At 42.3% G+C, this 26,732-nt stretch overlaps 1 protein-coding gene across 1 annotated transcript in view; it reads right to left on the bottom strand.

Moving 5' to 3' along the window:
- TRPM7 (transient receptor potential cation channel subfamily M member 7) overlaps positions 1-26,732 on the bottom strand; it is a 129,560-nt gene that overhangs the window by 102,142 nt on the left and 686 nt on the right. The gene's annotated exons all lie outside the window — the stretch shown is intronic.

Here is a 26,732-nt window from a genome sequence, read left to right as displayed (position 1 = left end):
AAGCTACGTTAAACAGTGACACCATCATTATATGATATTTATACACAGTGCTTCAGTGTAACCATACTGTAAAATAGAGGTGGGCAAACTACGGCCCACGGACCACATCCGACCTGCGGGACTCTCCTGCCCAGCCCCTGGGCTCCTGACCTGGGAGGCTAGCCCCCAGCCCCTCCCCTGCTGTTCCCCCTTCCCCACATCCTCAATGCTCTGGGGGCGGGGCTCCGAGCTCTTGCCGAGCAGCACAGCTGCGGCCTGACCCAGTGCTCTGTGCTGCGCGGTGGCGTGGCTGGCTTCAGCCAGGTGGCACAGCTGTCTGTCCTGGTGCTCTGGGTGAGGCAGCTGTAGCGCCGCCAGCCACTGGTGCTCCAGGCAGCGCAGTAAGGGGGCAGGGAGCGGGGGAAGTTGGATAGAGGGCAGGGGAGTTCAGGGTAGTGGTCAGGGGGTGAGGGTGGGGGTGTGGATAGGGGTCGGGGAGGTCAGAGGGCGGGGAACAGGGGGGTTGAATGGGGGGAGGGGTCCAGGGGGCAGTCAGGGTGAAGGGGTGGTTGGATGGGGCAGGAGTCCCGGGGGGGGGGGGGGGTGCGGCAGTCAGGAATGAAAGGAGGGGTTGGATGGGTAGCGGGGGCAGTCAGGGGTGGGAGGTCAGTCAGGGGACAGGGAGGGGTGGATGAGGCAGGAGTTCCGGGGGGGGGCTGTCAGGGGGCAAGAAGCGGGAGTGGGGGTTGGATAGGGGCCGCGGACTGGGCCACACCTGGCTGTTTGGGGAGGCACTGCCTCCTCTAATCAGCCCTCCATACAATTTCAAAAACCCAGTGTGGCCCTCAGGCCAAAAAGTTTGTCCGCCCCTGCTGTAAAACCATCATACTTTGTTTCCATAGAGTGGTGGGGTTCATTGCCTGAATAAATATCAACTGTGCACGATTAGATAACAAATACCTCACTAACTCACCTAAAAATGAATGTGTAATACGCACTCAGCGCTAGTGGCTCAAGTCTATTTTAAGAGATCTAGTTCATCTGATTGTTTCATTGATCAAGGCTCAACCTTTTAAAACACCTTTTCCTTATTCTGGGGACAAGTACTATCCAGATGAACAAACATACCTGTCAGCAGCAAAAAGAGTACAAATAATTCACGTATAGATAGAATATAGAAAAGTCTCCATGCATGTACATAAATCACACAGTGTAAATAAATAAAATCAGTTAACTGAGATAATATCCAGAGTTGCAATATTCTGCTCTTTCACAGTTAAACTCAAGCAATTCTTAGATCATATTGAAAATATGGGTTGTAGTTCGCTATAGTCAATATCTAGTGAAAGATCACAAATGAAGTATAACTGATTTGTGTTATTTCCAGCAACAGTGAATTTCATTTAATGAGCATGTACGCACACACAGTGTTGTGTGTCAGTTAAATTTGCTCTACACCTTATACTTTGTTCTTTAAATGAAGTTAAGGTTACCAACAGTAAATTTCCTCTGCCAAAGGCATACACCTCATTATTAGCACACAACCATACCACAATCTGAACTCTGCCCTAGTAGGGATGCCAGCCTTCCAGTGCCCCCAACCCAAACTAAGTCCACCCACCTCTACCACAAACCAAACCAGACTCCTTCCCCCTCTACCCTCACAGTCCCTTCCAAACATGCACAGGTTTACAAGGTTTTGCAGGTTTGGACATTGGGGTGCTGGAAGTCTGCCAACACTACTTCAGTACAGCTATGTTTCTGGTCTGCAGCGTATGGTGATTATGCTGGTGTTAAGGTGTGTGTCGTCTCTGGGGAAGGGAGTAGATCAAACTGAAGTTGAGAGCCTTAACTTTTAATGTCCTTGCTTTTTAGTTTTGTGTGAGCATGTGCGGTGCTTTGGGTTTTTTTTTTATTTCCCAACTCCTGGCCAGTTATTTCTTTTACAGAGAACAGAACCATTAGCCTCAAATACACACGAAAATTGTGCCAGCTTTAAGTTAAAACTGAGTCATTTTTTTAAAATAGTCACATTTTAAAGTTAAACCAGTGCCACTTGCTTGTTTAGACAAGACTTTTATCCAAGAACTGGTTCAGGAGCAAATGAAGGTTCTCTTCTGCATGAAAGGAGCCATTGCTATGTTGAAGACTCTGTTATTTATTGAACTGTACACAATTGGCTTAAGACCTCTGCTCATGAATCAGCAGAACAGTGCAGCTGGTTTTTCACATAAAAATATTTTCCATCAAAAAATGGCCTTGCTCCTGAAACAAAATTTTCACAATTAGATTTTTTTCAATAGTCTCATTAAAGTTATTTTAAGAAAGAAAAAAGAAAAAAAAACCAAGAAAATTTTCAACCTGTTCTACTGTTCAACTGATTCACAGGCAGGGCTCACTCCAAATCAACAATTTAACCAAGACCAGGATCTTCAACATCACAACGGCTCCTTTAAACACAGAAAAGAATCTTTGTCAAAGCAACAAAGAATCACTTGTTGACAAACCTGCTCTTCAGAAAACCCTTCAGCCAGTTCAAGAGCTTTGGCGATGAACAGTTTCACAGAGATCCTGGCCTTTGACAAAAGTAACCATTATTTTGTCAAACATTTTCTCTGCTGCAAGAACCAAGTGCCACTTGACTTTGAGAACATACATCAGAAGGAAGTTTTATATACATCTCCTAAACCATTTTAAAAAGCTTCTGCTACTGCATTAGTGAGCTGAAGTAGCTGTTGAGGAAAGTATTCTCCAGTTAATCAGTGCATGAAATTCAGTTGTGACTAGGGCTGTCAATTAATCAGTTAATTCTAGCAATTAACTCAAAAAAATTAATTGTGGTAAAAAAAATCATGATTAATCGCAGTTTTAATCGCACTATTAAATAAAATACCAATTGAAATTTATTAAATATTTTGCATGTTTTTCTACATTTTCACATATATTGTATTGTGTTGTAACTGAAATCAAAGTAAATATTATAACTATTTGCACTGTAAAAAATGGAGAAATAGTATTTTTCAATTCACCTCATACAAGTACTGTAGTGTGATCTCATCATGAAAGTGAAACTTACAAATGTAGATCTTTTCTCTTGCATAACAGCACTCAAAAACAAAACAAAATGTAAAACTTCAGAGCCTACAAGTCCACTCAGTCCTACTTCTTCTTCAGATAATCGCTCAGTTAAACAAGTTTGTTTGCATTTGCAGGAGATAATGCTGCCCTCTTCTTGTTTACATCACCAGAAAGTGAGAACAGGTAGTTGCATGGCCAGTATTGCAAGGTATTTACGTGCCGGATATGCTAAACATTCGTACGCCCCTTCATGCGTCGGCCACCATTCCAGAGGACATGCTTCTATGCTGATGGAGCTCATTAAAAAATAATGAGTTAATTAAATTTGTGACTCAACTCCTTGAGGGAGAATTGTATGTCCCCTGCTCTGTTTTACTCGCATTGTGCCATATATGTGCCAGCAGTCTCAGATGATGACCCAGCACATGTTGTTCATTTTAAGAACTCTTTCACTGCAGATTTGACAAAACGCAAAGAAGGTACCAATGTGAGATTTCTGAAGATAGCTACAGCACTCGACCCAAGGTTTAAGAAAAGGAAGTGCCTTCCAAAATCTGAGAGGGACGAGGTACGATGCATGTTTTCAGAAGTCTTAAAAGAGAAACACTCCGATGCAGAAACTACAGAACCCAAACCACCAAAAAAGAAAAATCAACCTTCTGCTACTGGCATCTGATTCACATAATGAAAATTAATATGCTTCAATCCGCACTGCTTTGGATTGTTATCGAGCAGAACCCGTCATTAGCATGGACACATGTCCCCTGGAACGATGGTTGAAGCATGAAGGGACATTTGACTCTTTAGTGCATCTGGCACATAAATATCTTGCTACGCCGGCAACCACAGTGCCATGAGAACGCCTGTTCTCACTTTCAGGTGACAATGTAAACAAGAAGAAGGCAGCATTATCTCCTGTAAATGTAATCAAACTTGTTTGTCTGAGTGATTATCTGAACAAGAAGTAGGACTGAGTGGACTTGCAGGCTCTGAAGTTTTACATTGTTTTATTTTTGAGTGTAGTTATGTAAGAAAAAAATCTACATTTGTAAGTTTCACTTTGGTAGATTGTATATTCACAAGATTGGGATGCTTTTTTTCTCTGAGATCCAATGGTTATAGCTGCCTGCTGTGTCCCACATAATATCTGTGAAGCAAAGGGGGAAAAGTTGCTGCCAGAGTGGAGGGCAGAGGTGGATCGGCTATCTGCTGAGTTCGAACAGCCAGACGCAAAGGCTATTAGAAGAGCTCAATGTGGAGTTATACAGCTCAAGGAGGCTTCAAAAGACCACTTTAACAGTGAGCCACAGTAAATCACTGTGATGTACTGTGCTCTACCTGGCCCTGCTGTTTTGGGACCTGTTAGGAATTGTGTGGTGCTTGATGCACATTATGAATATAACACTGTCATTGCACTATTAATTTTGTAGTGTTTGCTTTATATTTATGATTATTACACGGTTTGTCACTGATCCTATGAGTTGAGTCACACTGTACAGTAACAAGTAAGGGACTGTTTTCTGAACTGCTAAGCACTCTGCAGCATATGTTGTGAAGTAGTAAAGATGGCTCAGGTATTCCAAGTCTGTGGAGGGTGAACCCCTCAAGGCTGCAACAACAACAGCAGATAAAACACACAGCGGTATCATTGTCAGTATAATCAAAATAGAAAGTTATAGTTAAGATTCACAACTCCCTTCCCTTGCTCCCGTAAATTTTAAACAAGATATGCTTATTGACACTTCTGCTTCAGAGTGCTTGTGCATGGTAACACTCACAGAACTAGTGAATATGGCCTGCCAGGGGTGAGAAAAATGAGAAGGGAACTGCTCAGTTGCATGAACTATGAGTATAGGGCAATGGCATTGAATACCAGCACCATTTTCCACAGGCAGTGGTGATTTTAGCCCATCTCTCACTTATGAAGGTAACAAAGGTAGAGAAAGCACAGCTGCTGCTGGCGTCCCCACGCTGCCTGGAACCGTATGCTGCTACCCTGTGCTCTGCACTGGTGTCTGCTGAAGTTATCAATGACTAGCGTGCGAAAGCATCCTACCATGGAGGAAGAAATAAGGCTGCCGTCCCTAGAAACTTTCAGGAGAGATTGCAGAGTAGCTCCATGAAAGTTTCACACAGATCTCTCAGGAGGATTCAAGGGACATTCCTGTGTACGTAAACAAACTGCTCCACACGCCCCTCCCCCTTTACCTAACTACACGGGAACAAAAAGCAAACAACAACACTACCTCTCTTTGTTATAACGCTACCTCTTCTAGTACAGTAAATTAATGAAAGGTCAATAGCTGTGTCCTGTTAACTTGGGGGTACCATCAATACATCATTGTAATGGGAAATACAATTACACACTTACCTAAGGTTTCCTCCCTTGCATTGGGTTCACCCATGCTCAAATACAGGAGGTACTGGACTATGGCAGAATCTCAAACAGGTCTTAGCTTGCAGCATTAGAGGACCACCCCACCCTACCCCACGTCACATGTTCCCCATCCTCCTCCATCTTCTCCTCATCCTTGCTCTTCATGCCAGGGGCCTGTGACTCAAGCTCCTAGGAGGTATCCACAGAGGTCTGCAGGGTAGTACTGGGGTTTCCACAAAATATGGCATGGAGCTCTTTGTAAAAGCAGCAAATCTGTGGCTCAGCACCAGATCAACTGTTGGCCTCCCTGGTCTTCTGAAGTGCCTGATGCAGTTTCTTCACTTTCACACAGCACTGCTGTCGTTTCCTTGCCATACTCCTTCTTTTGCATCCCCCATGCAACCTACTCATAGATATCCACATTTCTATGGCTGGTCCGAGCTACTCCCGACAGGCCCAGGAGATCCAATGTCTCCTGTCTACTCCAAGCTGGAGAGCATCTGGAGCATGTGGCCAGCATGGTCAGCTGGGCACACAACAATGGAGAACTGCTAGGTGGTCTCTGTGACCTCTGAGCAGAGGAGTTCACAATTGTGACCAGAGCGGTCACTGTCGGGCATTGTGGAACAGCTGCTGGAGGACTGCTAGGGTCAATCTAAGTAACGCAGTGTTAGCTCACATCAAATGTGGCTTAACACAGCTCAGGGAAGTGGCGTAACAGATCACTCTATGTTGGTGGGTGACAAATTTAAGTGTAGACACATGCTCAACTAAGTCAATACAAGGCGGCTTATATTGACCTAACTTGTAGCGTAGGCCAGACCAGACCCATGATCATCAATAGTAAGTGGAGTGGGGGGAAGCAAACAGGAAAAATTAAGTTCTCAACCACTCAGTTTCCTATCTCCAGATTACCAAGTCAAAATATTAAATTAAAAAAATTCATCCCTTCCAAAAATTCTTTTGCTTGTTTTATAGGGGCTCCTGGATCAAATTCAAGCCTCTCATTTATGGCTTCTAGGCTCTCTGTGGCTTATTCTTTATTATTATAGTAATATCTAGAGGCCCAAAATCACGGATCAAGACCCACTGTGCCAGGGACTGTAAAGACACAAAGTAACACACATTCCTTGCCCCCAAAGAGATCACAATCTTCATTTGTGACAAAATTGATAAAACAGATTAAAGGGGAGGATAATGTAACAATAAAACAAGCAAGTTTTGCCTGATAAACAGTAGTCACACTTTACCATCTATTTAGCCATAATCCCTAACTCTCAAACTCTGCACTCCCATACTCTTTGCTCATCCCAAGCTGTTTGACTATATCTTTCATTGTTCATTTCCTACTGCCTCCATGTCCTCTTTCATTTACTGTAGCACTCCGAGGAGTCTTCCATCTTGCATCTGCCATGCTTCCACACTCAAGTCCTTTTTCAAAACCCACCTGTTCAATGAGGCTTTCAGTCATAAGTTTCATCTAAAATCCCAAAATTATGTAACCTTCATGACATGGGCACTACTTCCTACATCCTCAGCCCCAAGTGCTATTATCTTACGATCTCCATCCTCATCTTCTCTTAACCCCAGTGCTCTGTTCTTGCAGTCTATTCTTGTCCTAGTCTTAATTTTGGCCCCAATCCAACAAAGATTTAAGCACATCCTTAACTTTACACATTGCCACTCACAGTATGTAAAGGTAGGGACATGCTTAAATCTTTACAGAACTGAGGTTTTAATGTATAAACTCTTTACCACAGGGACTCCATTTTTGTTTTGTAGAATGTCATGCATGTCTACAGTTCTATATAAGTAATACTAATTAATAGTGGACATGGTCTGTCGAAACACTAGTAATAGAAGAATAAGTTGTAGGAGTTAACTTAGTCCAGCTTTAGTTAGAGTCATCTCAGGAGGATCCATTTGCAGATTTATTTCTTTTTGTGACATTAAAAAAAAAAAAGTCCTCTATCTCCACCGTGAAGAATTTGGTGTCTGCTGATTTGAGCAGATTATTAACTGTCAACAAGGGAATGGAAATAGAAACGTGTTATCATTAGGGCATTAATGTTTGGCATGCCTAACACAAGAGCACTCTTTGAATACTTTTGAAGCTATAAATGTAAAATACCTAATATTCATCCTCTGATGTTCATGTCTAAGTTATTGCAAGTTAGATTCAGTTCTTCCACTTATCTGCCAAGGCCCAAGTTCTACATTTCTCACACTAGAGTTGATAACATCAGCAACTGCTAAATAGTTCTCTGCTTTGCATGTAAGTGGTGTTTACAGTGCGCTACCAGAGATCCCCCTGGTCCTAATTTCTGGTTTTAGATGGTACACTATACTTGCTTTCTTTCAAGTGTATTTACTAAACCTCTGCACATTCAGAGGATTTAACGTTAAAAGCACATCTAAAACAGCTGATTAAAGACCATGACAGATATGCAAATGAATATTTGGCTTGCAACTGGAGAGGACTACTTAACTCACTAAAATGCTTTTGAAATCCCACCATCTGTTTCTACAGGGGACAAACCCCTGGCAATTTTTCCAGGTTGATCTTTATTGGGTTTCTCATAACGATAACCTTGTACCCAATCCCAATTATCTAAACAAGTATTTGTATGTCTATCATGACTTGTAATTGGCTGTTTGAAATCTGCTTTTAAAATTAACTTTCCCATTCAGAGATAATTTTGAAAGTCTCACCCACTGTATTGTCCTCTTCTCCTCTTGGAAATAGACATTACCTTAAAAGTCAGTTTACAGCCCTAGCAATAAAACTCATAACGCATGCCGTACTGCATGGAGCTCAATGCCATTCATTTTATCCTCAAGTCAAAACTAAGACTGCTAGGTACACCCCTACTTTGATTGTACAATCTGTCAAATACTGTGATAGGAAGTAAGATATAATCCCCTGAAGTGCACACATAGCACTGCCATTTAGGTAGAATGCAAAGTCTAGGTGAATTAATTCTTGACTGCTGATATAATCGAGGAGTGACTAGCACTAATTTACAGTAAAATAAGAGAATCCCTGTTGGTGCTACTTTTATCCATTCCTTTATTTTTGGCTGCTATGGAAGTATAAATCCCAAAGCTGAATATCCAGTTTCCCGCTCAGAGAAAACAAAACCCTTTTCAAAGATAACTCTCCTGAAATGAGACATCCCCTGACTCATCAAATAAACCATGATCAGCTAAAAGGCTGAGGTCATCCAATGGACAAAGAATAATTCAGTCTGGCAGGAGAGTTAAAATATCTGATAAAAAGACAGACCAGAACAGGAAGAATATTCTTGCATATTAAATATATATTTTATGGAAGTCTTGTTTAACTAAAAACCGATATCCAGACTGACTATCCACTTCCTGAAGACAGAAAAACAAGTGGAGAGCTCAGAACTTATACCTTATTATCTCTCAACTCTGTTTCTTTGTCAGTTGCGTAGAAATAAAACTATCATCTTGCTAAACAGATAGCAACAGACAGACAAAATAGCTTGACACCTCCCTGAACTCTGACTCAGGGACCCCAAAATATCACAGATCTTGCCTGCCATGCCCAGTGGTACCCGAAGCAGCAGATCCTGCAGTGGGGCTGGCTAGGCTTGGCTCCCTGCTCCATGCATTGTAATCTCCAGGGTTGCAGTACCATTCAGATTTGACAAGGCCCCTAATGGGGGAGCCGGCCAGGCCAAATTTGCAAGAGTGGCATTGCAATCTGGTGAATGGGGTTGCAGTGCCACTTACTCAAATTTGGCCCAGTCAGCACCCTCATATCATTACGGAGGAGTGGCTGGGCCAAATCTGAGTGGTGCTGTGACGCCTGTGCCACATTGCAATGCCCAAAGAAGGGAGCTGAGCCCAGACAGCCCCATGGGACTGGGGCTGCAGCTGCAGAGTGAGCCTGCCCCACACTCAGCAACCAACTCCAGGGGCAGACTCCAACCCATACTGCTTGGGTCTCTCTTCCACCTACCCCTGGGGGCAGGACTCAATACCACCACCACCAACCCTGATGTCCCATTGTTGGGCCATATTAAAGAAGTTCTGTATTAAAATCACAAATGAGTTTGATTCCCCATAGTTTAAATTCCAGGGTATTACTAATTAAGAGATCTCTTGGTTTTTGGTACTGTTTCTCTCCCTCTATGTGTGAAACTTGCAAGCTGCTAATTGTGTTAGTACATTCTAAGACAGAGTCTGTTCTCAAAGCAATTCACACAGAGACTCAAAGCAATACTCTAACAACAGAAACAGCACCCAGACACTCCCCGCCCTTTTGTTGTATTAACAATTGTGATTAAAATAGAGATAGAGGATGTATGTGGATGGATGCGTGGTGTGGATAATAACTGAATGATCAGGGAGGTGCCAGCCTAAAAAGCCAGTGTCCATCGGCTGAAGAAGGCGTCAAGTGGAAATAACCAGAGGACCCCCAGAGGGCAGACTGGAATCCACCCAACAGCAACAAGAATGGGAGAACCAAAGAACAAGATAACATCTGGCAGCACGGAGCCGTCAGGAATGTGCTATCTGCTGATTGATTCAGCAACAGCATGATGAAGCAATTCCCACAGATTGGCCTAGGAATAAATTCCTATAAAAATAGACTCTAGAAAGCGAGAACTTTGGGGGTCTGATTCTTCAAACCAACTTCCAGGAGCATCAGATGAGCATCTGACAAGGCCCTGCTCCCTCCTCATGTCCAGGCCACCTGGCCAGTGGCTTGGCATGAGCAACTGTAAGGCTGGTAACTATGATAACAGCCTTGCAGAACGTGTGTGTGTGTGTGTGTGTGTGTGTGTGTGTGTGTGTGTGTGTGTGTGTGTGTGTGTGTGTGTGTAAATATGAGATTGAATGGAATGTTATAACTATAACTAACTGCTTACTATGATTCTTTCTGTATTCACAATAAATTTGGTATTTTGCCTTTTTCCCTTTAAGAAGATCCTGCTGGTTTTTAATTTATTGGTATAACACCATCTCCCCCACCCAGGGGTGCATGCCATGGAAAAAATTTCTGGGGGTGCCCCTAGTTATTCCTGTATTCGACAACTATCTGCCCTGGCAGCACACAAATGCATACCAGCTCCGCTATGTGCTGGTACTGATACCCCCTGGGTACCCCCACTTTTGTTCCAACTCACCCCCTCCCAGACCAGGGGCTACCACTGCACTATGGGAGTGCAAAGGGAAAGTGAGAAAGATGTGCTGGTTACTTATTTGGATCAAGAGTGTAAGTGCACTGACAAAAACACCTCTGTCTTTTGTTTCTTTAGCAGTTGCAGGTGTGCCCTTAACAGTCTTCCACGCAGCAGTGGAGTACCTCACTCGGATAAGGAAAAGAAACTGGAGGAGTAAGGCAGACATGTTCAAGGAGGTGCTGCAGTCATCTGGTGCTTCAGATTGTGAGCAAAGAGCATGGAGGGAGGCATCAGTGAGAAATTGCAGAGCGATAGTCAGGATCGGAAACGGGCAAGAACCGATGATAACGCTGACCAGGGAGCAAACAAACATGTTGTGGTCCCTCACTGAACTTAAGGCTGAACATATCCATGCCCGCCTCCCCCTGCTGCCCATACAGAACTGCCTTCCTGCACCCACAGTCCCCCTCCCCCCACATTCCTCATTTCCTCAGGGGGCTGAGCAATACCCCAGGCTCTCCACCCCATGGGACAATTCGCACAATGACAGCTGGACATACACCCAGCTCTAGGAGTCTCATTGGCAAATGTGCGTGTGAATTTCCTGTTCCTTCCCCTATAAAGATAAACTTCCTACATACAGGGAAAAGTATGTTACTAATACATAAATATGTTTGCATGGGTGTGGAATAAAACTGAACTTATGGAAAGTGAACAAATCTTTATTATTCTCCAACATATGGTGACTACTGCTAACATTCAAAGACAGTACCAAGAGGTGCATTTACAGTAGCGCACACACAGAAACCATTACAAGGTTCATACTACTACAGTGCAAAAAAAAAAAAAAAAAAAAACCCACAACACACAAAACCCTGGCTAAACACATTACAGCAACACACATTACTATGGCCCATTGTTAAGATGCTCCTTTAAAAGCCCCCCTGACCCAAAAAGCTCCCCGTTGAGCCCCTCTTACAACCCAGGTATCTGGCTGCTCAAAAGCAGCAGACAGCCACTCTACCTCCACCCCTGGAGAAACTTCTCCCTCTTTGATTCACATATATTGGGAAGGGCACAGCAGACAACTATAACCATGAGTATATTTTCCTCACTGAGGTCTAACCTGCTGAGAAGACAGTGCAAGAGCCCCTTTAAGCAGCCAAAGGGGCATTCAACAGTCATTCTGCATCTGCTGAGCCTGTTGAAGCATTCCTTGCTGCTGTCAAGGTGGCAGTTGTAAGACTTCATGAGCCACAGGATCAAGAGGAAGGCTGGGTCTCCCAGGATCACTATCGGCATTTTCACATCCACAATGGTAATCCTCTGGTCTGGAAAGAAAGTCCCTGCTTGCTGCACAGGCCTGTGCTTCTAAAGATGCGTGCATCATGCACTTTCCCTGACCAGCCTGCACTGATGTCGGTGAAACAACCCCAGTGATCCACTAGCGCTTGCAATACCATAGAAAAGTAGCCCTATCTGTTGATATACTCCATCGCAAGGTGGTCTGGGGCCAAAATGGGAATAGGCATGCCATCTATCGCTCCACTGCAGTTAGGGAATCCCACTACTGCAAAACCATCCACTATTTCACACACCTGGACCAGAGTTACAGTCCTTGGTAGCAGGAAGCGATTAATGGTCCTGCATTAATTGTATTACTGCAACCCCCACAGTGGATTTCCCCATTCCAAACTGATTTGTGACTGATTGGTAGCAGTCTGGTGTTGCCGGCTTCCACACAGCGATCGCCTCTCACTTCTCCACTGTTAATGCAGCTCTCATTTCGGTGTTCCTGCACTGGAGGGCTGGGGTGAGCTCCACACACAGTTCCAGGAAAGTGGCTTTGTGCGTCCAAAAGTTCTGCAACCACTGCTTGTCATCCCATACCTGCATAATGATGTGACCCCACCACTCAGTCCTTGTTTCTCAAGCCCAGAACCGACGGTCCACCGTGTGCAGTTGCTCGATGAATGACAGCAGCAATCTTCAATTGTTTCTGTCCATGGCACACAGCAGGGCAGAAACCAGCATCAGAGTCTCATCTCATAAAATGCAGAATCAGGCGCACAGTATTCACAATGCTCATCACAGTACTGGAGAGCAACACTGGATCTATGCTTTCTGACAGATCGCAGGTAGGCAGTTTACAGGGACTGTTGAAAAATAGCATGAAACACAGAATCATAGAATCATAGAATATCAGGGTTGGAAGGGACCCCAGAAGGTCATCTAGTCCAACCCCCTGCTCGAAGCAGGACCAATTCCCAGTTAAATCATCCCAGCCAGGGCTTTGTCAAGCCTGACCTTAAAAACCTCTAAGGAAGGAGATTCTACCACCTCCCTAGGTAACGCATTCCAGTGTTTCACCACCCTCTTAGTGAAAAAGTTTTTCCTAATATCCAATCTAAACCTCCCCCATTGCAACTTGAGACCATTACTCCTCGTTCTGTCATCTGCTACCATTGAGAACAGTCTAGAGCCATCCTCTTTGGAACCCCCTTTCAGGTAGTTGAAAGCAGCTATCAAATCCCCCCTCATTCTTCTCTTCTGCAGACTAAACAATCCCAGCTCCCTCAGCCTCTCCTCATAAGTCATGTGCTCTAGACCCCTAATCATTTTTGTTGCCCTTCGCTGGACTCTCTCCAATTTATCCACATCCTTCTTGTAGTGTGGGGCCCAAAACTGGACACAGTACTCCAGATGAGGCCTCACCAGTGTCGAATAGAGGGGAACGATCACGTCCCTCGATCTGCTCGCTATGCCCCTACTTATACATCCCAAAATGCCATTGGCCTTCTTGGCAACAAGGGCACACTGTTGACTCATATCCAGCTTCTCGTCCACTGTCACCCCTAGGTCCTTTTCCGCAGAACTGCTGCCTAGCCATTCGGTCCCTAGTCTGTAGCGGTGCATTGGATTCTTCCATCCTAAGTGCAGGACCCTGCACTTATCCTTATTGAACCTCATCAGATTTCTTTTGGCCCAATCCTCCAATTTGTCTAGGTCCTTCTGTATCCTATCCCTCCCCTCCAGCGTATCTACCACTCCTCCCAGTTTAGTATCATCTGCAAATTTGCTGAGAGTGCAATCCACACCATCCTCCAGATCATTTATGAAGATATTGAACAAAACCGGCCCCAGGACCGACCCCTGGGGCACTCCACTTGACACCGGCTGCCAACTAGACATGGAGCCATTTATCACTACCCGTTGAGCCCGACAATCTAGCTAGCTTTCTACCCACCTTATAGTGCATTCATCTAGCCCATACTTCCTTAACTTGCTGACAAGAATACTGTGGGAGACAGTGTCAAAAGCTTTGCTAAAGTCAAGAAACAATACATCCACTGCTTTCCCTTCATCCACAGAACCAGTAATCTCATCATAAAAGGCGATTAGATTAGTCAGGCATGACCTTCCCTTGGTGAATCCATGCTGACTGTTCCTGATCACTTTCCTCTCATGTAAGTGCTTCAGGATTGATTCTTTGAGGACCTGCTCCATGATTTTTCCAGGGACTGAGGTGAGGCTGACTGGCCTGTAGTTCCCAGGATCCTCCTTCTTCCCTTTTTTAAAGATTGGCACTACATTAGCCTTTTTCCAGTCATCCGGGACTTCCCCCGTTCGCCACGAGTTTTCAAAGATAATGGCCAAGGGCTCTGCAATCACAGCCGCCAATTCCTTCAGCACTCTCGGATGTAACTCGTCCGGCCCCATGGACTTGTGCACGTCCAGCTTTTCTAAATAGTCCCTAACCACCTCTATCTCCACAGAGGGCTGGCCATCTCTTCCCCATTCTGTGATGCCCAGCGCAGCAGTCTGGGAGCTGACCTTGTTAGTGAAAACAGAGGCAAAAAAAGCATTGAGTACATTAGCTTTTTCCACATCCTCTGTCACTAGGTTGCCTCCCTCATTCAGTAAGGGGCCCACACTTTCCTTGGCTTTCTTCTTGTTGCCAACATACCTGAAGAAACCCTTCTTGTTACTCTTGACATCTCTTGCTAGCTGCAGCTCCAGGTGCGATTTGGCCCTCCTTATATCTTTCCTACATGCCTGAGCAATATTTTTATACTCTTCCCTGGTCATATGTCCAACCTTCCACTTCTTGTAAGCTTCTTTTTTATGTTTAAGATCCGCTAGGATTTCACCATTAAGCCAAGCTGGTCGCTTGCCATGTTTACTATTCTTTCGACTCATCGGGATGGTTTGTCCCTGTAACCTCAACAGGGATTCCTTGAAATACAGCCAGCTCTCCTGGACTCCCTTCCCCTTCATGATAGTCCCCCAGGGGATCCTACCCATCCGTTCCCTGAGGGAGTCGAAGTCTGCTTTCCTGAAGTCCAGGGTCCGTATCCTGCTGCTTACCTTTCTTCCCTGCGTCAGGATCCTGAACTCAACCAACTCATGGTCACTGCCTCCCAGATTCCCATCCACTTTTGCTTCCCCCACTAATTCTACCCGGTTTGTGAGCAGCAGGTCAAGAAAAGCGCCCCCCCTAGTTGGCTCCCCTAGCACTTGCGCCAGAAAATTGTCCCCTACGCTTTCCAAAAACTTCCTGGATTGTCTATGCACCGCTGTATTGCTCTCCCAGCAGATATCAGGAACATACTAGGAAGCCCATGGAATGATGGGATGGAGAAAGCTGCATCATGGGACACTGAGCCTACCCACATGAGGCATTGCAAACCCTTCCCAAAAACACTCTGCAGCAGACGATGGCCACTTGCACAGTGGAATAGCTACCCATAGTGCACTGCTCTCTGTGTTGATGCAAGAGTTGCTTATGTGGATGTATTCCGCAGACATAAGGAACATAGCGTGGACATACACCAGCAATTTAATTATAGCAGTGGCTGTATGTTGACGTAACTCAAGTCGACTTAAATTTGTAGTGCAGACATGCCCAAAGTTTCAACATGGTACAGGTACCTTAACCTTGACTTACTGCTTAGTCTACTTGCTAATACGGGTCAGGTAAATTTTTCAAGTACTGAAAATTAAATAGTTAATTCTAATACATTCCTCCCTAAACTTGGCTTCAGTATTTACTCCTGAGGGAATTCTGAGCCAAAAAATTATGTGGACAATATTTTAAAATTCTACAAATTTTATCTGTCAATAAATAAATGTGGCTCCAGCATGGCAGTGGGGAGCACAGGCCACTGACTGCACTGACGTGGGAGATCACCATGAAGCCCACACCTCCCCAGTACAGGGACTCGGCAGTGAGGCTGCACCTGACCCTGACAGTGCAAGGGCTGGCCCTGCCCCAGAAACACCCTGGGGCCCATCCCCTCTGTTCCAGGTTCACTAGGTGTGGGTGGGAAGGCTCAGCCCAGCAGGATCCAAGTGGGGAGGGGCAGCTCAGTGGGAGATCTGTATGCACAGGGGCTCGCTGGGGGATTCCAGGTGCAGGGGCAGTGGGATTCTGTAGGAGATCCAGGTAAAGGTGGTTGGGCCTCAGCAGGAGGGGTCTGGGTGTGGGGGGGGGTTCAGTGGGGAGGTTTGGGTGCTGGGGCTTGATGGGGTGGGGGCCTAGTGACAGCTGGTTGGGGATCAGTGGGGTGGGGGGGATCAGAGGGGTAAGGCTTGTCAGGGTGAGGGTCTGATGGGCCTGCTTAACTGGGGAGCTCCAGCTGCTGCCAAGGGGAAGTCGCATGCCGGGCTCCCCTTCCCCCCCCCCCGCCCCATGATTCCCCTATCCCTTTTTCTTCTCCATCCTCCTCCCCTCACTCCCACATTCCCCTCCCCCTGCCCTATTCCACCCCCTTCCTTCCCCACTTCCCCAGCCTCACCCTAGGCACTCACTGTTACACAGAAAACAGGAAGACTCCCAGCATACAGAAGGGGAGCACTTCTGGCACTAGGAGGCAGCATTCAGGCTGCAGAGTCAGCGAAGCCAAGAGGCAGGCTCCTTCAGCTGGGCAGCTCTGCGCTTGCAGAAATTGGGGAGGTTGGGGAGAGAGGGGGGTGCAGTGGCACATAACCCCATGTGCCCCCCCATGCCTCACCTGTGTTTTTTTTTTTGAGGGGGGAACTGCCCCCCTCCAACTGTGCCCACAGTCATCCCCCGCATGGCTTCCCTTTGCTTCCCTGCCATTATATGCAGGGAAGCACAGGAATTCTGCAGGGGGGCATTTTCTACAGACGCACAATCATGCAGAATCCCCCCAGGAGTAAATATTGGAGAAAGTGAGAAAAAAATCTTACAAAACTCCATATCATAAAAGTACTTCTTCCAGGTAGTTTTCAAACTTGCATATTATGTATTTATTAGACCCTCCGATTATATCACATTATGCACTTGTTCAAAAGAAGTTCATGTGACCTAAAATATCAGCTTACTGCCTTTATTAATTAGACAATCTGCTAAAGAAAAGAACACAAAAGCATAGTCATATGAAGAACAGCCCTTTTACACTTTTAAAATTACTAATGTTATTACCATCCCCTTCTCAGAAAGGCATATAATGGAGTATTATGTATATGTTCACTTATCTGTGTGTTTCCTAAGCCAGAAGCAAATGAGATATAATGAACAAATACAAAAACAAGACTTCCACAGAACAAAACAGCCTGTTTTGATATCCACAACTGAAAATCTATATGAACATTCAGTTAAAAACTGACAGATACATTCTGGACATTTCATAATATATACATAGAGTATGGTTTTTAACTTAGAGGAACTGTAAAGTTACCGGAGCTACATTTTTCTAGAGATATGTAGGTCAACAGAAAAAAGAGTTTAGATCAAAGCTCTTCCCTCCCCAAACACACACACACACACACACCCTGCTGCCACTCCCCTCCCACCCCACCCCCACGGTTGGATACAGGAATACAGTTAGTTTCATTCACACTACAATTTTTAGTCATGAGATCTGTTCAGGTCATCTGGCGCCATTAGATGTAATACAGACAGGTCAAAAATTAAACAGGGTGGCCCCATGCACATTAAGGAGGAATGGAAGAGAAGCGAGAACAACAAAGGTAAACCAGCCAAACAAGCTGATTATAGAAAATCAGAGGGGAAGAAGAGGGTAGAGAGTTCATCATGGCTTTTCTATGTGAGGCACTAGCTATGCTAGATAGAAGAGTGACACTGCTTCTGGCACAATAAGGGCTGCTCTAGTGACCTAACAGAGTTGAAAACTGCACTGGGTTTTAATGCAATGTGTTTCTGCAATGTCCATTTTTCTGTAGCCACACCCTCCAGGCCTGAAGTATTTGGGAGGAGTAGGACCATCTGTGCAACAGAAGATCCTCCCCACATTAGGGTAATGCTCCCATTGCTGAACAGAGCAGCTGTACGGCCAAATTCCAGTTCAAAACCCAATTTTATACCCCAAAGGATGAAGCATTCATATTTTATATATGATAGCTGTATCTACAAAGGTTGTGTAAATATTTTTGTCCAAAGTCTGGACATTTTATAGACAGCAAGAGCTAGCTAAAGACAAGTTTCCTATCAGGACAGCTACAGAGATTATTGTTTATAAGGGCAAGAATTCCAGTTTTAAATTCTTGTGTTTTTCAAGAAGTGCAGATTAGACAAGAAGCGATTCTCTCCTTGTAGTACTTACACAATTATTTGTTTTTTAAAGGAAGAAAAAAGCAGATCTTGGATTTCAGCTGTCAAGCATACAAGAAATCCCAAAAATTCATCAGGCACATACAAGCAGACTATACAATGAGAGGAGCTGCAAGTTCCTCCATCTCCTCTAGATGTATTTTTGCATTAATACCAAACAAGATGGAAGTATGAAAAGAGTGACTGCAGAAAATCTAGAAGCCGAGGAAACAACCAACCATTTGAGCAGGGGAAGGTAAGAAGAACTACTGCATGATATAAAATTCAAGCTATCACACTTGCCATTTTGATTTTGACTGAGTTAGGTGAACATATTTTTTCTACTGTGAAAAAAGTGCATATTTACCATATTAAACCATGACTAGCAGTGTTCATGGAGAAAGGCAGTACCAAAGTTATCCTACCTATAGCTATAATTGAAAAGAAATTTACATGAATGAATTCCTGCTTGTGTCAAAAATCGCAAGAATGTGATGTTACGTTACCCTTACAAAAACTGGGAAGGAAGGAAGAAAAAAAGAAAAAGAGAAAGAAAATAGCAGCAAGTGGCATCACTTTGGCCTTTATTTAGGACTTATAAATGAGCTAGTCATTGAGGAAAAATTTTTGAAATTATATTGGTACATATTTCAATTATATTATTCCCTAAATAAAACTAACATGCAAGTAATGTATAATTTTTCCAGACCTAATTCATAATCTGACACTTAGCTTCAGTAACGTGCAAGAGGCAACTGTTACTGCTATTAGAGCAGTTTATCTATGTTAGGTCTTAGACCCTGAGAAAACTTATACATGTGAAAAAAGACACACGCACGCACACAGTTTTTCTTCCATTGGTTTCATTCACAGAAAACCTTGTCTAGTTTTGACATAGTAGTGGTGTCTTAAATAATTTTAATATTTTTGTATATAAAAACTGCTTGTAAAAAACCAGAAAAAGCTACCTATAATAAAATGTCACAGTTTAATGTGATTTCACTGGGAAGACAGAGGGAGACAAATATCATTAAAAACAATGAGGAGTCCTTGTAACACCTCAGAGACTAACATTTATTTGGGCATAAGCTTTCGTGGGCTAAAACTCACTTCATCAGATGCATGGAGTGGAAAATACAGTAGAGAGGTATAAATACACAGCATATGAAAAGATGGGAGTTGCCTTACCAAGTAGGGGGTCAGTGTTAACGAGCCAATTCAATTAAGGTAGAAGTGGGCTATTCTCAACAGTTGACAAGAAGGGGTGGAAATGACTTTTGTAGTGCTAATGAGGCCAATGTAATCAAGGTGGCCCATTTCAAATAGTGAACAAGGTGTGAGTATCAGCAGGGGGAAATTAGTTTTTGTAGTGACCCATCTACTCCCAGTCTTTACTCAGGCCTAATTTGATGGTGTCCAGTTTGCAAATTAATTCCAGTTCTGCAGTTTCTCGCTGGAGTCTGTTTTTGAAGAAATATCATTAATAATAATGTACTGAGATTAAAACACTTTTTAATATTTTTGGTGAAATGTCTTAATGTAATAGAGTATTCTCAAAATTTTCAGAAAGCATTCCAGTTTTCAGAGCCAGGACTGGAACCCTGGACACTAGTTCCAATACATATAGGTCTCCGTTACTTGAGACGGTTAACAGATCTCCTATCAGCCGTGTTGGCACCCATACTTTTTTCATGCTGTTGCCAATCAGTAGAGGGCACCATGCTCACAAACTGCGCCCAATCTTTTTCCTACTGAAATCAATGTCAAATAAAACAAGAAAACCTCATACTGAAGTCAATGGAAGCAGGACTGGACTCAAAACTATCCACAAATACAACCTATTTTTTTTTCACATATATACAGTGCATAAGTTGAAGACATTGGAGTATGCAAAGAGTTTGAAAGGGTAGTAAGCTTTTTTAAAACAAGGTCAAGCTAAGATCATTAAAACACAATCATTTTCAAATCAGGGTTTTTTTTAAATGACTTGAAACAAGTCAAACTTTGCAGAAACATTGTCAGAGTAAATCTGGCAGTTTACAGGCCTTACCTGTTTGGGGATAAAAAAAAACAGGATTTTACAATGGAACCTGGCTGCTCAGCATGGATGCCAAGACCCTGAGTAAGATTTCCTGTAGATCTATAGAAATAGATCTACAACAAGCACTTTAAAACTGTGTAAACCCCTCTGATCATGCAGTGAATTCAAAGCCCTAAACAAAGAAGGCACACTACTAGTGCTACAAAGGTGCTATTCACACTACTAGAAGTATGTCAGCACCTTCATAAATATCTGTATTTTTCAAAGTTAACCAGAAAGTAAATCAACCAGCGATTGTGTGTATATATTTCTGTTGATATCCAAACCCAGTCCCTGCTTTTTCCTAATGAGTAGGCGACAGAATCAATTCTGCCATTTTAAGATTTTAGATGCTTTTTTGTACATGTATGTTTTAAAAAAAACATTCAGTTTAAACGTTAAAAAGATGGGAGAGAATAAACCTTAGCAAAATTATCTTGAGTACATACTGTACCTATATTTCCATAAAGTATTATCAAGGTAGCACATGACCTAATTACATAAAGTGCACAGGATGCTGGAACTAATCCAAATGAACCCTTGGTTTTATCTGACCCATAAAGTATGATTCTCCACCCGCAACTACATATTTAGTCAAGAGAGTAACGTCTGTTCTGGTCCATCAGGTCTATAATGCACATTTTATATATAGCCTCATGTGAGAGACTGCGGGAGGGGGTTAAAATAAAAACTACATAATAATGCCAAGTTCCTGTGACAAACCAATAAGACTCATACCTATGGTGTACTCTTTTTGCATAGTGATATGTTACTCCAAAAAAATCAAGACCCATATTTAGAAATGCCTTGAATTTTTTATGACCTTAACATTATTTTTAAAAAGTTTGTGTTTGGGGGATGGAGGTATTAAACACAGACACTGATAATAAGGAAATAATCAGTTTCTTGTCAGTTTACTCCTAAATTCACCCTCCCAAATAAATAAATGCAAGGCTAGCGTACACAAAGTCCCAAACAGTTTGAGAATTGCTGTTCTATATAAATTAACAAACTCTGGGTCAGAACTTGGACTTGCTGGCTTAGACTTGCTACGGCCTGGGGCTGAAGCCCGAGCCCCACTCCACGCAGTTCAGGTGTCAGGCCCTCTGCCTGGGACTGAAGCCCTTGGACTTCAGCTTTGCCCCTCATCCCCCGTCCAGAGTGATGGGGCTCCGGCTTTGGCCCCCCCCCCAAGATAGTGGGGCTCAGGTGGGTTCAGGCTTTGGTCCCCCCTGCTGGGGTTGTGTAGTAATTTTTGTTGTCAGAAAGGGGTTGCGGTGCAATGAAGTTTGACAACCCCTGATATAGAACTTTTTACTTCACAAACTAATTATAAATCAAATTAATATGTCGCTCGGGGGGGCTAGGGTAGACAAGTCCTAAGAGACAAACAAGTGGGCTGAGCTGGGGGCACAGTGGAGGCAAGGTAAAAAATACAACAGGATGTGCGCAATTCTCAGCCATTAAGCAGCAGTGATCACAACTTTCCAACTGCCCAGTTGCTACCTCATTTGAATTTCTATATGTATTGCAGCAGAGGTGAATTTTAGGAGGGATCTGAAGCAGATTAAGGTGGTGGCTTCTTGGATTTTGACTGGGAGCTTTTCCCCCACTCATGAGGAGCACCCTAAGAGTAAGTGCATAAGAGCTTGTCAGAAAAATAGGTGGTCAAGGCTGGCATCGTTAGCAGAGCAAAAGTATGAGTCAACCTTGCTATAACACAACAAGCTGGATAGAAAGGAGAAGTTTATGTTTGGTACAATGGCGGAGGGTAGCCAATGAAAGGGCTTGGGGGGAGGAGCATTACAGCAACAAACCAAGAAGATTATTTTAGCAGTCACATTTTTAATGGACTTGTGGGGAGGCAAGATTGCAGGCATCCAAGCAAGAGAAAAAGACTACAGTGGTAAAGGAACAAGACACACAGAGTAGTAAGCTGCCTGGTACTCAATTTATCTACTCAAAAATTGGCTGCCTGGATTTGAACCAGTGGTCCTAAGCAAATAAGTATTTTTAACAGTCCTGTCGCATCTACCTAGATACCCAGACCACTTAAAAGTGTGCCAACCTGAGATACATTACTAAGCAAAGGGTTGCAAAATTACTTAATATTCACGTTATTCTAAATAAACTAAATATCCAATAATGTTTCAAATTTTAATACACGAGAGGCATAAATACAAAAGCTGAATCAAAGCCCCCATTCAACAACAAAAATTCACTGTAACTTTTTGCACAGTTTTAAAAAAAATTATTTCAAACACTGGTCACTGTAAGATTGGAGAAAACATATCCAGGCATTGCATCTTATTTAGTTTTTTTTTGCTGTCGACTAGAAAATATGACAGCTTTCCTAAGCAGTTTTAGCTACACCTCTTCTGGTAATTTTAAGCAGACATCCACCCCACTGCTCAACCCTCCCTTAGAAAAGAATTATTTAAACTGGAAATTGGAAACTAATTCTGGACAACATGCACTATTTTACTGCCAACTTGCATTACTAACTCTACTTCAGACTTGGGGAAAAAAAAAAAAAAGTAAATGTTTCACCAGATCAATACAGCATGCAAATACTATAATAAAAGTAGACACCATTGAAGAAAAGAAGAGATTTCAAAAGAAATAAATCCATCAGTAAAATATATCTTTTTTGGGTAAAATATACTAAAGGATCATTTCCTTACCTTCCTCTTTCAAATTTTAAAGCAGAATTCACAAATACCAAACCTCTCTGTTAAATACTGAATTTTCAAATTTAGTATCAGCATCTTGTAATCACAATCTAAACTATATTCAAATATTGCTTCAAGGGACACTGTGTTCTTCCCTCCCACTGATATATATAATAGAATCATAGAATATCAGGATTGGAATAGTCTTTCCATCAGGGAGAAAGAAACAAACTGACTACAGTAGAACCTCAGAGTTATGAGCAACAGGGTTTTAAACTGACAAGTCAATCACACACCTCATTTGGAACCGGAAGTACGCAATCAGGCAGCAGAGACAAAAAAACAGTACAGTACTGTGTTAAAAATACATAAAATAATAATAAAGGAAAGCAGCATTTTTTTCTGCATAGTAAAGTTTCAAACCAGTATTAAGTCAGTGTTCAGGTGTAAACTTTTGAAAGAACAACCATAATGTTTTGTTCAGAGTTACAAACAACCACCATTCCCAAGGTGTTAGTAACTCTGAGGGTTCTACTGTATATAAAGTGCTGTCACACATTGCCTATAAATTGTATATATAGAGGGGGGTTTTAAACCACACTTCTTAGCAAGCCACAGGTGCTATTCACAACAACAAAGGTACAATATTTTCAAACAAATGTGGTCAAACTGATTGTTTCACACGGTAAGATTATTAATGGCAGTTTTACGTTTTTATTAAAATGAAACAAATAGGTATGGGACATTCTTTTGTTTTAAATAATGTGGAATTGAAGTATTCCATGTTATTTTTTTGTGCTCAGTAAATAAACTATGCATCCTCTGTCTTTGCCTCAAAGTTTACAATCTAAGTGACACAACACAATGAAGGGAAAACAAAACAGTAGAGTGGGGAAAGAGAGAACGTAAACAGAGCAACAAGATTATATAATTACTCAACAAAAGCATATGTATGAACTCCTTATGCTTTTAAGTCCCAGGTTCAACACCCACAGGCTAGATGTAACCCAAAAACAAAAACCTCTACTCCTCAAGCCAAAGGACCAGGTCTGTTAGCTGAGGCTATGTCAGCATAACCTATGTCACTTAGGAGTGTGAATAAACTACCCCCCCGAGTGACGAAAGTTACATTGACAGCTACTGCTGTAAGCTCTCTAGCGTAGTTGTAGCCTCAGAAAGTAACAAGATTCAACACCTTTGCCTCTTTTAAAGATTCAACACCTCTCTCTTTATATCTGTGTGTCTAGTCTCTCTACTAGAGGGGTACAAAAAGCCACATTGTGTTAGCATTACAATATAGGTGCGTTTTAAGGACTCTGAAGGAGAAGAGGGATGTGGATTTGGGCCTACTGCATCAGTTTAAGGAAGGGAAGGCATGGAAAAACGGTAGAGATGATTGCGGGAGAAGCAAATGAATGGGGCATCCAGGTTTATCATCGTTAGTGGAGCAGAGAAGTCAGGGCCAACATGATAAGAAACAAAGCTGGATAGGCAGAGGGAATTATGCAGAGCTTCAAAGACCAGGACAAGAAGCTTAAATTGAAATGTGAGAGACTAGGCAGAGCCAGTGGAGAGATACATAGAGGGAGGAGAATTACATGGTCAGATTGTAAAATAAACATTTACGCTTACACTACTTCGTCATATCTCCCTGCTGAATGAGAAGTCACATTTTAAAATGCCTTCAGACATTCCCAGTTTAGTGAGAATTATGAAAATAAGAACAGCAAGAGATAAAAGGAGCAGATGAACATCCAACCTGAAGCCTGCTAATACAACAAAATAGCGCTTTTTCCCCCCTCTGAACAACAGATTAGGAAGTGTCCCAAACTGAAACAAATTTAAGGTCTGACTCTAAAAACACTTAAATAACTGTAGTCATGGAGTAATCACATTGATTTCTAACTTACTCACCTATTTAAAGAACAAGGAGTACTTGTGGCACCTTACAGACTAACAAATTTATCTGAGCATAAGGTTTCGTGGGCTAAAGCCCACTTCATCAGATGCATGCAGTGGAAAATACAATAGGAAGATATACATACAGAGAACATGAAAAAATCGTTGCCGTACCAACTCTAACGAGAGTAATCAATTAAGGTGGGCGATTATCATTTTTTCGTGTTCTCTGATGAAGTGGGCTTTAGCCCACGAAAGCTTATGCTCAAATGAATTTGTTAGTCTCTAAGGTGCCACAAGTACTCATTGTTCTTTTTGCTGATACAGACTAACACGGCTACCACTCTGAAACCTGTCACCTATTTAAGTGTTTTCACGATCAGGTCCTAATACATACCAAGTTTTTCTAGTATTAACAGTTCAGAAATTTAAAATATTCTATAAAGGATTTGACTGTTTAAAAACCATCTTGAATTTAGCACAAAATAAAATTTTAAATAAAACATTCTGTTCAAATTAGCTTGTAAAATAATTCTTTCTGAATATCATGAAACATTTGACAAACACCAACAAAAGCAGGAGGTACAAGATACTATGATGCATCTACTACACTGCCAGAAAATAAATAAGTCAGCTAATGTTAATTCAACCCAGAAACCTGAGACAGTTAAGGATCAATTTGCACTACATTCCTGTTACATACTGTGACTAACAAATACAGGATGAAACTTTGTGATGCAATCTGTCAACTCATCAAATCTAGGTCCCAATATTTAAAATAGAGAAGTCTAATTTTCAGCATCTGTCCTAGAATTTCTAAATCCTACATCTGTACTAGTAAGAGGCATAACAGTTGTGTATAGAAATGTACAATATACTAGGTGAGACTCAACATGGTTTCACACAATAAGTCATGTTATAAAACATTTTTAAAATTAAAAACATTAGTCTAGATAGAACATTAAATCTATTGTTTACCACTATTTGGATTTTCGGAATGCTTTTGAACCAGTTCCACATGATGGATTGCTGTACCAACTCTAAGCATCAGCTACGCAATTAACAGAGGGATAAAGAACTGGTTAGTAATTAAAAACAGAAGGTTAAAATTAAAATTGAGTATACTTTGCAGAAGGCTGGAAGTAGCAATGTCTTAAAGGGCTCTATATTAGGACCTGCACTCTAGTATTTTTATTTACATAAAGTTATGACATGTAAGAATTAAATAGGCAGGAAAAATTAAAATGGAGGACTGGTTAAGTCTCAGAAAGATATAGCTGTGTACAAAATAATTCTGATTGACTAGGCAAATGATTAAAGGGGTACGTTATTAAAAAGACTGTGTCACAATTCAGTGATATTCTTGAATAGAAACAAGACCCAAAACAAGCAAGCAGTTTAAGCAAAAGAGAAAAGGAGCTGAACTGGTAGACCCCAGATTCACATTCTCAGTACAGTATGCAGCAATACTACAATGTGGGTTATATCAAGACGCACATGTGACTACACTTGGCAGAATTCAATTTTCATGATTTTGACAGATATTATCAATGTTTATGTTTAAGCTTTTATTAAAATTTTCAGTTGTGCAAAATTATGGGGTTTAAGCATTTTTTTCCAGTTTACAGCCATTTAAGTTTTCACAGTTGCAACAAACTTCGGCGGGTGGGGGGAGGGCAGAAAATAATTATTTAATGACAGCAGATGTTAAGATTTAAGAAGTTAAAGCTTTAGAACCTTTACAAACGCAAACTGCCAACATCACATGTTAAAATATACAAATCAAACGCGAATAAGATCTCAAGCAGCATTTTTCTTTCGATTATTATTGATGAAAAATTGTTGTCACTGGTTTGTGTGAGTGTGGTGACATTGACGCTTAGTGGTAAAAATCAAATCCTTCCAAGCCTACATA

The sequence above is a fragment of the Natator depressus genome, chromosome 10 (assembly GCF_965152275.1).
Source record: "Natator depressus isolate rNatDep1 chromosome 10, rNatDep2.hap1, whole genome shotgun sequence".
NCBI classification, from domain to species: Eukaryota; Metazoa; Chordata; order Testudines; family Cheloniidae; genus Natator; species Natator depressus.
The sequence above is the reverse complement of the archived record's forward strand: the minus strand, read 5'-3'. Positions and strand labels throughout refer to the sequence as shown.